Source organism: Schistocerca piceifrons, chromosome 1 (assembly GCF_021461385.2).
Source record: "Schistocerca piceifrons isolate TAMUIC-IGC-003096 chromosome 1, iqSchPice1.1, whole genome shotgun sequence".
In the NCBI taxonomy this organism is placed as follows: domain Eukaryota; kingdom Metazoa; phylum Arthropoda; class Insecta; order Orthoptera; family Acrididae; genus Schistocerca; species Schistocerca piceifrons.
The window spans coordinates 359299290-359311944 of NC_060138.1; the positions used below are offsets into that span (position 1 = coordinate 359299290).

The 12655-nt window shown below is 40.2% G+C and overlaps 1 protein-coding gene across 4 annotated transcripts in view; it reads right to left on the reverse strand.

Annotated features, from left to right (window-relative positions):
• LOC124785145 (luciferin 4-monooxygenase) overlaps window positions 1-12655 on the reverse strand; it is a 345708-nt gene that overhangs the window by 194793 nt on the left and 138260 nt on the right. The window lies entirely within an intron of this gene.

The window sequence follows — 12655 nt, forward strand, 5'->3', positions numbered from 1 at the left end:
TTTCTTGAAACATCATCGTTTCCAAACTTTTTCCAAAGTCCACCCTACTGTCTTCATACGAACCTTCTTACCATGATGTTCGACGGAGTATCAGAAGATACAGTTTGTTATGTCACACATCATAGGTGATGCAGCTTTGTGGGCGAGCGAAACATCAGAAGTATGTAACACATTAGAAGATTTTGAAAGAACGGTTCTTTCTACATACTGGTCCGCGGGTATTCAGGAGCGATTGCGCAAAGAAGTGTATTCGCCCGAATTGTACAACCCGCATAAGGGAAGTTTGCGGAAATACTTCGAAAGATATATTGCGAAGACGACGTATTGGTCGGAGCCAACCTCTCACAAGGAAATGCTCCGCGTACTGAAGGCAAAACTTCCTATCCACCTAAGAGAAAAGTTGATTAATTTGCCAGATGAGGACTTGGAACAGTTTCTGTCCGTGATCGACTCACTGGATCTCATCCAAGAAGCCGCTAAGTCGTATCAGGGCTTATTCCAACAACTGCAATATCTATCACAATAGTGATAACACTAACGTCAGTGACGGTAACAAAACAAACACCACAGTGGAAAGAACCAGTACCAAAAGTGAACGCGGTTGCCTATAGTCAAAATAACCACTCAGCAAATCAACCAAACACGAATTACGGAAATAATAAGTGGAATCATAACAACGGTAATCTGACAAATTGTTCCAATAGGAAAAATGGTTCAAATGGCTCTGAGCACTATGGGACCCAACTGCTGAGGTCATAAGTCCCCTAGAACTTAGAACTACTTAAACCTAACTAACCTAAGGACAACACACACATCCATGCCCGAGGCAGGATTCGAACCTGCGACCGTAGCGGTTGCGCGGTTCCAGACTGTAGCGCCAGAACCGCTCGGCCACCAGCGGCCGGCTGTTCCAATAGGAAACGGAAGGATGGTAACGGAAATGGTTACAATGATTCCAACCACGTAGGAAAACACCATGGAAAAAACAATCGGGAAATTCCTTGAATAATAGCAGTAATGTATCGATCCAGCAAGGTAAAAATGACAGAAACAAATGTAGTCAGCGAAATCCTAATCATGGAAATGGTTGGCCTAACCAGCAGCCAATTTTATGGTTTGTGAATCCAACGCAAAACATGATGCAAGCCATGCCTGTTATTCCGAACCCGAACCAAGCGTTCTAAACAGCCTTCCTAGTGCTGTCGTATTCCAAAGTGGGGGCAACTTCAAATCTGACCCGCAACACATTGAGGTACAACGACGGTGTGGATATCAAGGAAGAACTTGTACAAGGGCCGAACACATGCAAATAAACGGAAGATTATGTTGTGCAAGCTGCAACGAAAGTTTCGATAAACGGCATCAGTGTGGAAGCTATAAGAGACACAGTAGCAACAACCAGTGTCATGAATTACGCATTATACAACGAAGTAAATCGCATAAGGAGACTTCCTATTCTGCCTGTGCAAAACTGTCGCGATTCTGGTGCATTAGGCGCATCTAACAGTGTGTGAAGCAACAGGTGCAGGCCGATTTAATAGTAGAAGACGAGCACTTACGTCACTTCTTACTCATAAAAAAAATTGTCAGTTTCCTGCATTCTTGGCTGAGATTTTCTGAGCAGTAGGGACGCAATGATTGACCTACAGGCGGGAAAATGTGTAGTTACAAATGCTGGTAAAAGAAATGACTGCAGCTCCGAGCGTGCACAACAGATCATGTCGTAACGTTGTTGTAAAATTAGTAGGTCCACGCATACTACACATTGTGGAACAATTTGAGAAGACAGAATTCTTGCACTCAAATGATTCAGAAGCACCCATGCACAGTAATCTTGCTACTATCAAAGCTAAAGTATCAGAATCATCCTATCAGATAAACCCGGCGTAATAAAAAACTGAGTATAACATGGAAGTTGCTCCACATGAGAAATTTGCAGAACATCGTACCCCCTAACATGGACTAAAGAGGAGGCTGTAAAGGCGGAAATTCGTCAAATGTTAGAGTGGAGAATCATAGAACCCTCATACTCACCATACAGCAGTACCATTTTAGCGGTTTCTAAATCAGGGGGCAAAATAAGATCAGTACTAGACACACGCAACATCAACAAAACAATAATGCCTGTACAAACTAGGCCTAAAAACTTGGAAGAATTGCATCAACGTTTTCATGGAGCTAAATATTTGTCTACTATTGACCTCCGATTGTCCTATTGGCAAATTTTACTCAGTGAAAGGTCAAGGAAGTATACTGCCTTTATATTTGCTGGACACAGTTATCAATTTCGAGTGCTTCCGTTCGGTTTGAATGTCAGTGCTGGAGTATTTATTTCCGCTCTGGACAAGATTTGAGGACCAGCGATGTTAGATAAAGTCACAGTGTATGTGGATGGTTTGTTAATTTCCACAACTACGTGGGAAGAACATGTTGATCTACTGTGTAGAATTTTCATAAAGTTTTCCGACGTGGGAGTAACAGTGAACCTCGGCAAGTCTAAATTTGGATGTTCAGAGTTGAAATTTCTCAGGCATACTATCTCACCCGACGGAATTGTTCCTGAGCCGGGGAAGCTCGATGCAATTGAACAGTTTGCAATACCCACGACCAAGAAACAGTCTTTTCTCGGCCTTGCCTCATTTTTCAGACGTTTTGTGCCAAACCAGTTACTCAATGATGAAAATCTTTTGTCTCTACTACGCAAGAATAACTCTTGGGTGTGGAGTGAATCACGTCAGGAAGTATTCAATAAAATAAAGTCCGCCCTGGTAAATGCAAACTTGTTGCACCACCCAGATATGATGCAAGATTTTTGTATTGCTACTGATGCCTCATTTTTTGGATTGGGCTCTTGTTTGTTCCAAACCATTAGTTCTGGAAATAAATCGGAAATCAAGATAACTGGTTCCGCGAGCAGGACACTGTCAGCTTGTGAAAGGTCATATACTGTAACAGAACTGGAAGTTCTGGCAGTGGTATGGGCCCTTAAAAAGTTCGATTACTATGTATAATGGAAAGCATGTGAGGATCTAGTGTGCCCCTCAGGCGCTCAGCTTTTTATTGTCATGCAAATTGCTACACGCAAAACTTGCGCGCTGGGCGTTAGTATTGAAAGAATACTGCCTGGAAATAATGCATGTTCAAGGACAGGCCAATGTCATAGCGGATGCGCTATCGCGTTTGCCACAAGGCGTAACTGACTTTTCAAACTGGATAGAAAAGGCACAGGAATAAATTTTTGCATCTCAGTAAAAATTCCGTCTGTTACAGGATTCCGACCCACAGTGGGAGAAATTTTAAAAGTTTTTAAACAAAATACACATTGTGGTTTTACTAAGCATTAGTCAGTAAAGGATGGAATACTATATCACAGCACAGTGGAAAACAGTGATAAATAGTGTATCTGCGTACCTAGCAGCCACCTAACAGACTTAATTTGGTATACTCACAGTGTTTGGGGACACTATGGTTCTGAAAAGTGCACAAGAAGGTTACAAGATTACTGTTATTTTCCTAATATAAATCGTATTGTTATCTACACGTTGAAAATGTGTACAATATGTCAAAAGTGTAAACCAAACAACTACAACAACCACATGTTTTTGCAATCTATTCTGCCTAACAAACTATTGCAAACCATCTCACTGGATGTAAATGGTACATTTACCAACCAGCAGAGGATGTGTAAAGTACTTAGTAGCATTGTACGATATTTTTACGAAATATCTGAGAATGGATCCTTTGAGAGCAGCAACTTCAAAAACTATCATTTTAAAATTAGCCACTGACTACATTCCAAACGTCGGTAAATCTGAATCCAACATTTCTGACAACGCATCTTATATCACTTCATTTAATTTGAGAAATTTCCTGCAAGAAAATGAAATCAATCACACACTAGTATCTTTCTGCTACCCCCAGTCGAACCTGGCTAAAAGAATTTTCCGTGAATTTAATAGATACATAAAGACATACATTCCTCAACAGCCAACCAAGTGGATACATCACGTGAAACCATTTCAGAAAATTTATTATCACATCCCACATTCTTCCACACATTTCACGCCACACGAACTGATGTTTGACAAGCCACAGGAAGAAGATTTGATCAAACCTTTACCAAGAATAGCTCAGACTAAATTGTCTCATGATGAAAAAGTTAAGGATCCCTTGCAAAACGTATTGAAACATGCAGAGCAATGCAAGAAACACCACGACGTGTGTGTGCAAAATGTTGTTACTTTTCAAACTGATGAGAAGGTATTAGTAAAAAAACCACCGTAAGTCATCACGTCTTAAAAGACTGAATAAAAAGTGGCAAAGACTTTTTAATGGACCCTATATAATAAGTGAGATGCCTATTTGTTAAAACTGCCATTTACAAATAAAGTTAAAGGGTTATATAACCACATGGACTTGAGAAAGTACTATGAATAATAAGGTGTACATAGGAAAACAAACACTTCCTACACTTCGTGAAGTGAACTTTATTACTGAAATGTGATTCATTTTTATTAAGTGTTATAGTGTATATAGCTAACGACCTGTATGTTACTAATGCATTCTATTTTTCAGTACTTAGATTTTAAGTTTGTATTTTTTGAATAGAGTGAAATATTTGCTACTTAGAGAAGTGATTAATCATTTAACAAGCCAAGTCATTTTATTCAGTTTCTTGACGAGATTTGCATAGGCATTACTTGTCTGTTTTTCATAAAGATAAACTTGGAAGTTAAAGGAAGAAATAATAGATCTTTTGCTTTTCTTTTAAAATCAATTATTAGCACTCAAAGAGTTTAATGGTTCTGATGAACGTTTTGATTTTCTATAGTCATTTAAAAGTAGATTTTCAATTATGGTGATGTATAGTACTAAGTAAGTTTTATATTTAAAGGAAGAAATAATAGATCTTTTGCTTTTCTTTTAAAATCAATTATTAGTACTCAAAGAGTTTAATGGTTCTGATGAACGTTTTGATTTTCTATAGTCATTTAAAAGTAGATTCTCAATTATGGTGATGTATAGTACTAAGTAAGTTTTATATTTGCCTTAGCCCGGAGAATCAAAGGAAATGGCTTCCTTTTTACTTATCAGAATTTACATGCTTCACATGTGTACATGATAACCAGCTGGCTTTTCCTTTCTTTCTTTTTGCTTTTCGCCAGTAGGCATAAAGACGCGAGATTTTTTTCCTCTCTTGGCTAAGCAAAAGAAACTTCATTTGTGTGAGTAAAGTTATGCTTTCTCGCGTAAATATGTAAATGAGTGTAATCTTCAAATGACTGAATTTTGTAAACCTCTTGTGTGAAATTCATGTTAATTCTGGACAGTAATGATAGTCTAATGATTAGCATTTGTTACTGTGAAACTTAACGATGAGACCTCCATCGTGTGTGTAAATTTTGTGCACAGCAGGAAACTTTCACGTGGACTGTGTTAACTAAACTTTCAGTGGAACTTATAGGGGACAATTCACGGTGAATGCGTCAGTAAAGACTTCCACCATAAAGCATGTTGGCGTATTTTCCTATGGACAAAGGTTGTGATTGTCTGAGAACTTTACAACAAAGTAAAGTTTATCACAAATAACTGTGTATTGTGTTATAAAAGTTTTAAACTGTGAACAGTGTAATCACGCTTGGTTTTGTGTGGTGACATTTCTCCATACATTGCTACGTGTAAATTGTGTGAAGTGCTTGTTTCAGTGAGCAAAGACAGTGTGAAAAGCAGATATTGATCCCTGAACCATGTACGTTAGTGTGACGAACCGAAAAGAAGTATGATCATAGCACAGAATCCGTACCGGAACTGCAATTTCGATCTACTTGTGAAAGACTGTGTTCCGTAAGTGCATCGGAACAGTGAGTCGACTTTTTTGCTTCGGCATGAACATTCACATATCAGCCGCAGTCTGCGTCGAGAGAACCATTACTGACAAATTACCGCAGCGGCGCGCGGAGCAAACCAATATTCGCCGAACCGTTTGTAGTGCAGCTCCGTGCGTAACTTCTGTTGCGCCCCGCTATCTTAAAATGCACCGCGAGGATGACGAAGTTCATGACTCTGGATTAGTTTAACCACCTGACTTACCTTACAGGACACTAACATCTGAAAACACAGTTTTTTATAATATGTACCCGAGCTATTTCATGTACATCGCCACCGAGCTGCCATCCCTCCTTCCTGGGCCGCGATGCAGAGAAGTACAAGAGTTCCGGTTCATTCCGAAGGAAGGAAGGAACGAAGGAAGGAGGGAAGGAAGGTTGCAGCCGGGAGCCGAGGGTGAATTTCAGCCGATTCATCATCACCTATCCAGCATCCGGCGGGCAAATCCATCTTTAGTACCTTTATATGTAGGCCCCCGCACGGCAATTCTACGCTTCATAAACTTTGTATCAGCACTGCAATCAACACCCCACAATCAACCAACGCCATGAAGCCATCGAGTACGCTTTGCATTATATAGAGTCATTCTAAAAAATCAAACCACATCTAACTAAAAAGCTGTCTATAAAGTAAACTAACACCTAACGCAAACTATGCAGTACACACGCAGTAAAATTCACGAATGCATTTATTTGACGAAAAATATTTTCTGTAACAAATATCTTGTATAACAGTAACACCGATTCCAATAATGTTTTTGCATTGTATAAAATATCTTAAATATTTAAATTTTCTTTTTTAAGCCGTAATAAACTGTCACATGAATTACTATTTAACAGTACTAAACTGAAATACTTAAGAAATTTACCTAAGTTATCTTCAAATTTAACTGTGATATTAGCGAGCGCATCTTATACAGTTTTATCGTAATGAAATATTTACTACAAAAATTTTCTTTTTTGCAATAACAATTCGCTATCCTAATGTGAAGTATATTTGATTCGTCTATAAGATATAAAATACTTGAATTATAGAACTCACTCGCATTTACAGCTTTAACCAAACTAGGAATGTTGTATCCTACAGCAATAGGAAAATATTTAGATTTGTTGAGAAAGCATAATGTTGTATATGGCACCTGTTTTCCGAAATATTATGTAACTCTTATAACTACCGTACTAGAGAAACTTGATTTTTTAAATAACTTAGTAAATTATTAGATTATATAATTTTTTAATCAAAATGGAATCCATAATGAAAATCGTAAACGATCTTTGTGAGATGTGTGTTACTCGGCCCACGGAAATGTTTTTTTTACCCTCACATATCCGGTTTTGCTTTTCCCGGTTCTCCCTCTGCCAAATGGGTGAGCCAATCATGATAACAAAACTGGCAAGTTAATATGAGGACACACATAGTAGGAATGAGCAGCCAATATGTAAGTACGAGGTGGGTTTTTGTTTTTATTTATTCCTCAATGTGAACATTTTTGTTAAGTGATAATAAAATTATGTGCATTTTTAGTTTACAAAAAGAAACGATCTGTTGTTTGAACTAAAAATTCACATAATTTTATTATCATTTAACAAAAATGTTCACATTGCAGAATAAATAAAAACGAATGATTGCACAGTGGTGCCGAAACATGTTTGGGTACTGAGAAAAACGGTGTTTTGCATAACTGGCGGACCTCACATCCAACACTCCAGTGGACTATATTTGTGTCCGCGTAAACTTGAGAATTATGTTCTTGAGTGACTCATTCCCTATTGACTTGGAACTGTACTTCTTTTTTGTTATGGTGATTATTGGCGGGAGATACTGGAAGCTAGTTGAAGGCGGTGAATTGAACTGCTAGCGAAAAACATATTCCAATCCAGTGATTCGATCTCGGAATCTCTTCTGAAAGTAGTTACATTGTCTTATGCGACCATTTCTGTTTAAACATATCGTAATCGACCTCCATTAATTTGATAATCCATCTAATGTAAACTAATTCCCAGTTATAAGAGAGAAAACGAGTATGGAAAGTTTACATCAATGAGTGCCAAAAATAACTACTAGAATTCCACATTAATTTCTTATTCTGGAGAATTGCTTAAATGAGTAGTTGGAAATCCTGTTGAATGCATGTTAAGCGGAGGCTTGCAAAATAATGGAGAGAGTGCCAGCGTCACGTCATTAGGGGGTTACAGTGCTTTTCAAAACACATGCGCCACTACTGCGATGGGGGGAAGAGAAGCCAGGTAAACAACCGGGCACGGTATACTGTATGTGGGCCGAGGTCTCCAAACGGGCGCCCTCTGTGTTTGCATCCTAAACAACAGAAAGCTGTCAAGTAATGAAAGACTATTTTGAATGTGGAGAGTCCACCAGACCCGGTGAAGTGGGTCGCGAGCTAACAGCGATAAGGTCTGATTTATCGTTATGCACTGCGCTCTGAAGGAAGCTCGTTTTCTGAGGACTGCTGGGTACAGGGTGGTTAAGAGATAAGAACTGTAGTCTGGAGTGAGAAGAGACCATCCAGCTCTTTTGTGTTCGGGAGCGCAGCCATCAGCCTTGGGTCAAGCTAACTGAGTTGTTATTGAATCTGCTAAGAAACAGTAACAGCAGATAACAGTTCTAGAGTGGAAGAACAGAATCGCTCGATTGTACTTGAAGGAGGCATTATTGGCTGAAAAGTGAAGTAGGAAGGATAGTAGGAGACAGAGGTTGTCTATTTCTGATCTCCGGCACTAAAAATCCTCACTGTTGGTTAATTATCTTAAAACTGGATATGAGATGGAGACTGCTGCCTTATTAGAACATTGCTGATTGGTCTACACAAAATCATGCACAAGCCTTACACTAACAAAGAAAGAGTAAAATTCGCTTCTTGCTGGGAACGCTCTGCAGAACGTCTTCAATCCGTGACTCGATAGGGGACAGACACTTCAGCTGACAGAGGGACTTCGACTCCGGGCTCTGAGGGGGAGCAGCCTTCAGTGAAAAACAGGTGATTTAAAGAGCTTTCCAGGCACCACCATAGCTACTTGCGTCCACTGGTAATACTAAGCAGGGTGAGCAACTGCAGCGTTCATAAACCGAGTTGTAGAAAGCACACGAAGGCTTCAGATTGATGTTAAGACTTTCATATATTTACTTCTAATCGGCTTGTCATTATCAAGAATCGCAGTCTCAACTTGCCTCAGCATGCCTGATTCTTTCTGTAGTTCCTCCTATCCTCCTTGATTAACATTTCGAAACCATTGTGCGACTTCCGCGAACTTAGTTGTCTCCCCAAATGTTTTGTTGACTCTAACGTATTCAGCTCAGACTCATTATCCGATCTTTGGCAAGGTGTTAATATTTTTAATCCATAGTAACGTGTGTTAATATTTAATGAAGATAACGGCTCCCTGACTTTGAGCACTGTTGTTTAATATGAAGTCTGCAGAGACTTGTCATATATAGGGATTTACAGTGACAGTTGTTTCATCCAGTAGTTTGGTGACTTTCCTGTCTTCATCATCTATGTGAGCCACAGTACCAACATTTAATGTACGTTAGGGCCACCGCTGTTTATTAATTCAATTCATTAAGTTATCCGTTGTACGTCACCTTAAGTTTATTCATGAGTTCTTATGAGGACTAATCCGTTAGTCACTGAGGTTACTCAGTACAGGTCATTCTGGCATCCAAAGGGGTATGTCGATTGCCCATCAATAACTTCACAATAGCCATCGTGGTTTTAATAATTAAGTAGTGGAAATTTAATCCTGCCCCGTGGATTAAAGCGAGGCTGGCGACCTTTACCTAGATTGATGTTGCAATGTTACATGTGTGGAAGTGCAGAGAATTAATCCAGATCTGTCAATAAACGTTTCTGATTAAATCAGTAGGTGTGATTTCACATGGGCCCCGAACGAAGTTCCGACATCCGGACGACAGCAAAATTTCAGATTTATTGTGCAGCCATGCCAACTGGACTGCAGAATTCGTAACTCTGCACCAGCATTTCGCGATTGCTAAAGCTGCAATTTTTCCCCATCACGGTCAAAAATGTCGCCTGCAGTTTAGTATAAATAACAGGCAATCATTTCTAGGGGGAAAATGGCCCATCCTACCTGGCGGACGCCGATTGAGGAGACGCAGTCCACAACGTGGTCATAAAACTCCTCTTTTTCATCGTCCAAGGATATCAATCGCAATGCAAAGTTAACATCACTGATCTTATATCACAACCGGATATCGCTACCAAGCGGAAACCAACGCCAGAACGATTTTTTTTACTGTGCAGTGGAATGTCCACTGATACGTAACTTCCCAGCAAATTAAAACTGTGTGCCAGACTGAGTCTCGAAATGGGGACCTTTGCCTTTCGCGAGCAAGTGCTCCACCAACTGAGCTACGCAAAAACGACTCAAGACCCGCCCTAATAGTTTTACTTCCGCCAGTACCTCATCTCCTAAATTCCAAACTTTACGGAAGTTCTCCCGCAAAAATTTCGGGACTAGCACTCCTGGAAGAAAGGATATTACGAAGATGTACTTCCTTGAGGGAAGTTCCCAGACGAATTTTTCTCTCTGCATCAGAGTGTTGATGATGATGATTGGTTTGTAGGGCACTCATCTGCACGGTCATCAGCGCCCGTACAAAACCCCAAATTTTACACAGTCCAAGTTTTTCACAATCTAATCTAGCCACTGTCACGAATGATGATGATGATGATGATAATGAGGATGATGATGATGACGACGATGATTGATGAGGACAACACAAATATCCAGTCCCTGGGCAGAGAAAAATCCCCAACAAGGCCGGGAATTGAACCTGGGACTCTTTGATCCAGAGGCAGCAACACTAGCCACTAGACGACGAGCTGCGGACGCAGCAGTGTATGCACTGATCTGAAATTTCCTAGCGGATTAAAACAGTGTGCTGGACCAAGACTCGAACTCGAACCTTTTCTTTTGCAGGCACGTCAGCTTCCAGCTTAGCTACTCAAGCACAACTGATGACCAATAATTTCCTTTCTTCCAGGAGCGCTACTCCCACAAGTTTCATGGGAGAACGTATGTGAAGTTTGGAACGTAGGACATGTTGTGCCAGCAGAAGTAAAGCTATAAGGATGTGTCATGAGTTGTGCTTGGGTAACGCAGTTGGTAGAGCACTTACCCACAAAAGGCAAAGGTCCTGGGCTCGGGTCTTGGTCCAACACACAGTTTTAATCTGCCAGTAAGTTTCATATCAGCGCGCACTCTGTTGCAGATTGAAAAATTCATCCTGGAAACATCTCCCAGACTGTGACTAAGCCATGTCTCCGCAATATCTTTCCCTCCACGAATGCTAGTCCTGCAAGTTTCGTGGAAGAACTTCTGTGAAGTGTGGAAGGTAGGAGATGAGGTACTTGCGGAAAGGCTGTGAGGACGGATCGTTGGTCGTTCTTGGTAGCTCAGTTGGTACAAGGCAAAGGTTCCGGATTCGAATCTGTGTGGCATACAGTTTTAATCTGTCACGAATTTTCGGAAATAAACACCTTCACAGGCAACATTAATACATCCCCAAATATATAAAATAAATATTTTCAACATATTTTGATAAGAGTAAATTACAGTGCCATTTGTAGTACAGGAACATTATCTAACAGGGTTCGGGACAGTGCATAAAGGTCAGTCAAGAATAGTCAGTACACGCTACAATGATCCACACTTGATTTTGTGAAATGGAGAAAACAGAATAGGTTCTCAAATGTGTGAGTGGCTTGAAACCTATTTAACTAATTTAACCCCGTACGTTGCACTGCACGGCGAGTGTTAATCTGCGACAAAGGTATCTTTATGAGTGCCCCGGCTATGTGTGACAGGACTGCTCTTGTTCCCTACAAACATAAATGACGAGTCGGATAGGTTGAACAGCAATCTGTGACTGTTTTGCTAATGATGCTGTTGATGTACGGAAGACTGTCGTCGTTGAGTGACTTTAGGAAGATACAGGATGATTTGGAAGGATGATTTGGTATGATGAATGATAGCTTGCTTCAAAGGTAGAAAAACATAAGTTAACGTGGATGAGTAGGAAAACTGAAAATTCTGTAATATTCTAATACAGTACTAGTGGTGTTCTGCCTGACACAGTTACCTGGATTACATATCTAGGTGTTATGTTGCAAAGCGACATGAAATGGAATGATCATCTAAGGCTGGTTGTGAGGTAGGAGAGTACTCGACTTACGTTTATTGGGAGAATTCTAGGAAAATGTAACCCACTTATAAATGAGACCTCGTACAGCACACTTGTGCGACCCATTCTTGAGTATTGCTCGAGTGTTTGGGATCCCCATCAGGTCGGTTTAAAGGATTATATCTGAGCATTTCAGAGTCGTGCTGATCGAAGTACGGAGTATTACTGAAATGCTCCATAAACACAAATGGGAACCTCTGGAGGTAAGATTTGTTTCTCTCTCTCTCTCTCTCTCTCTCTCGCAAATCACTGTTGATTGAGAAGCTTAATGGCAGATTAAAACTGTGTGCCGTACTGGGACTCAAAACATTTAGCTTTGTAGGAAAGTGCTCTATCAACTAAGCCGTCCAAGCACGACTCATAATCCGCCCTCACACCTTTACTTTCGCCATTACTTCCTTTCCTACGTTCCAAATTTCTTAGGTGTCTTGTATAATTAGAAAGCGAAAAATTTGCGAAATCTGCAGGGCGATTCTACCGGTACTACCTCCAACCTACATCTTGCGTAAAGACCGCGAAGACAAGTTACGAGAAATCAGGGCTCCTA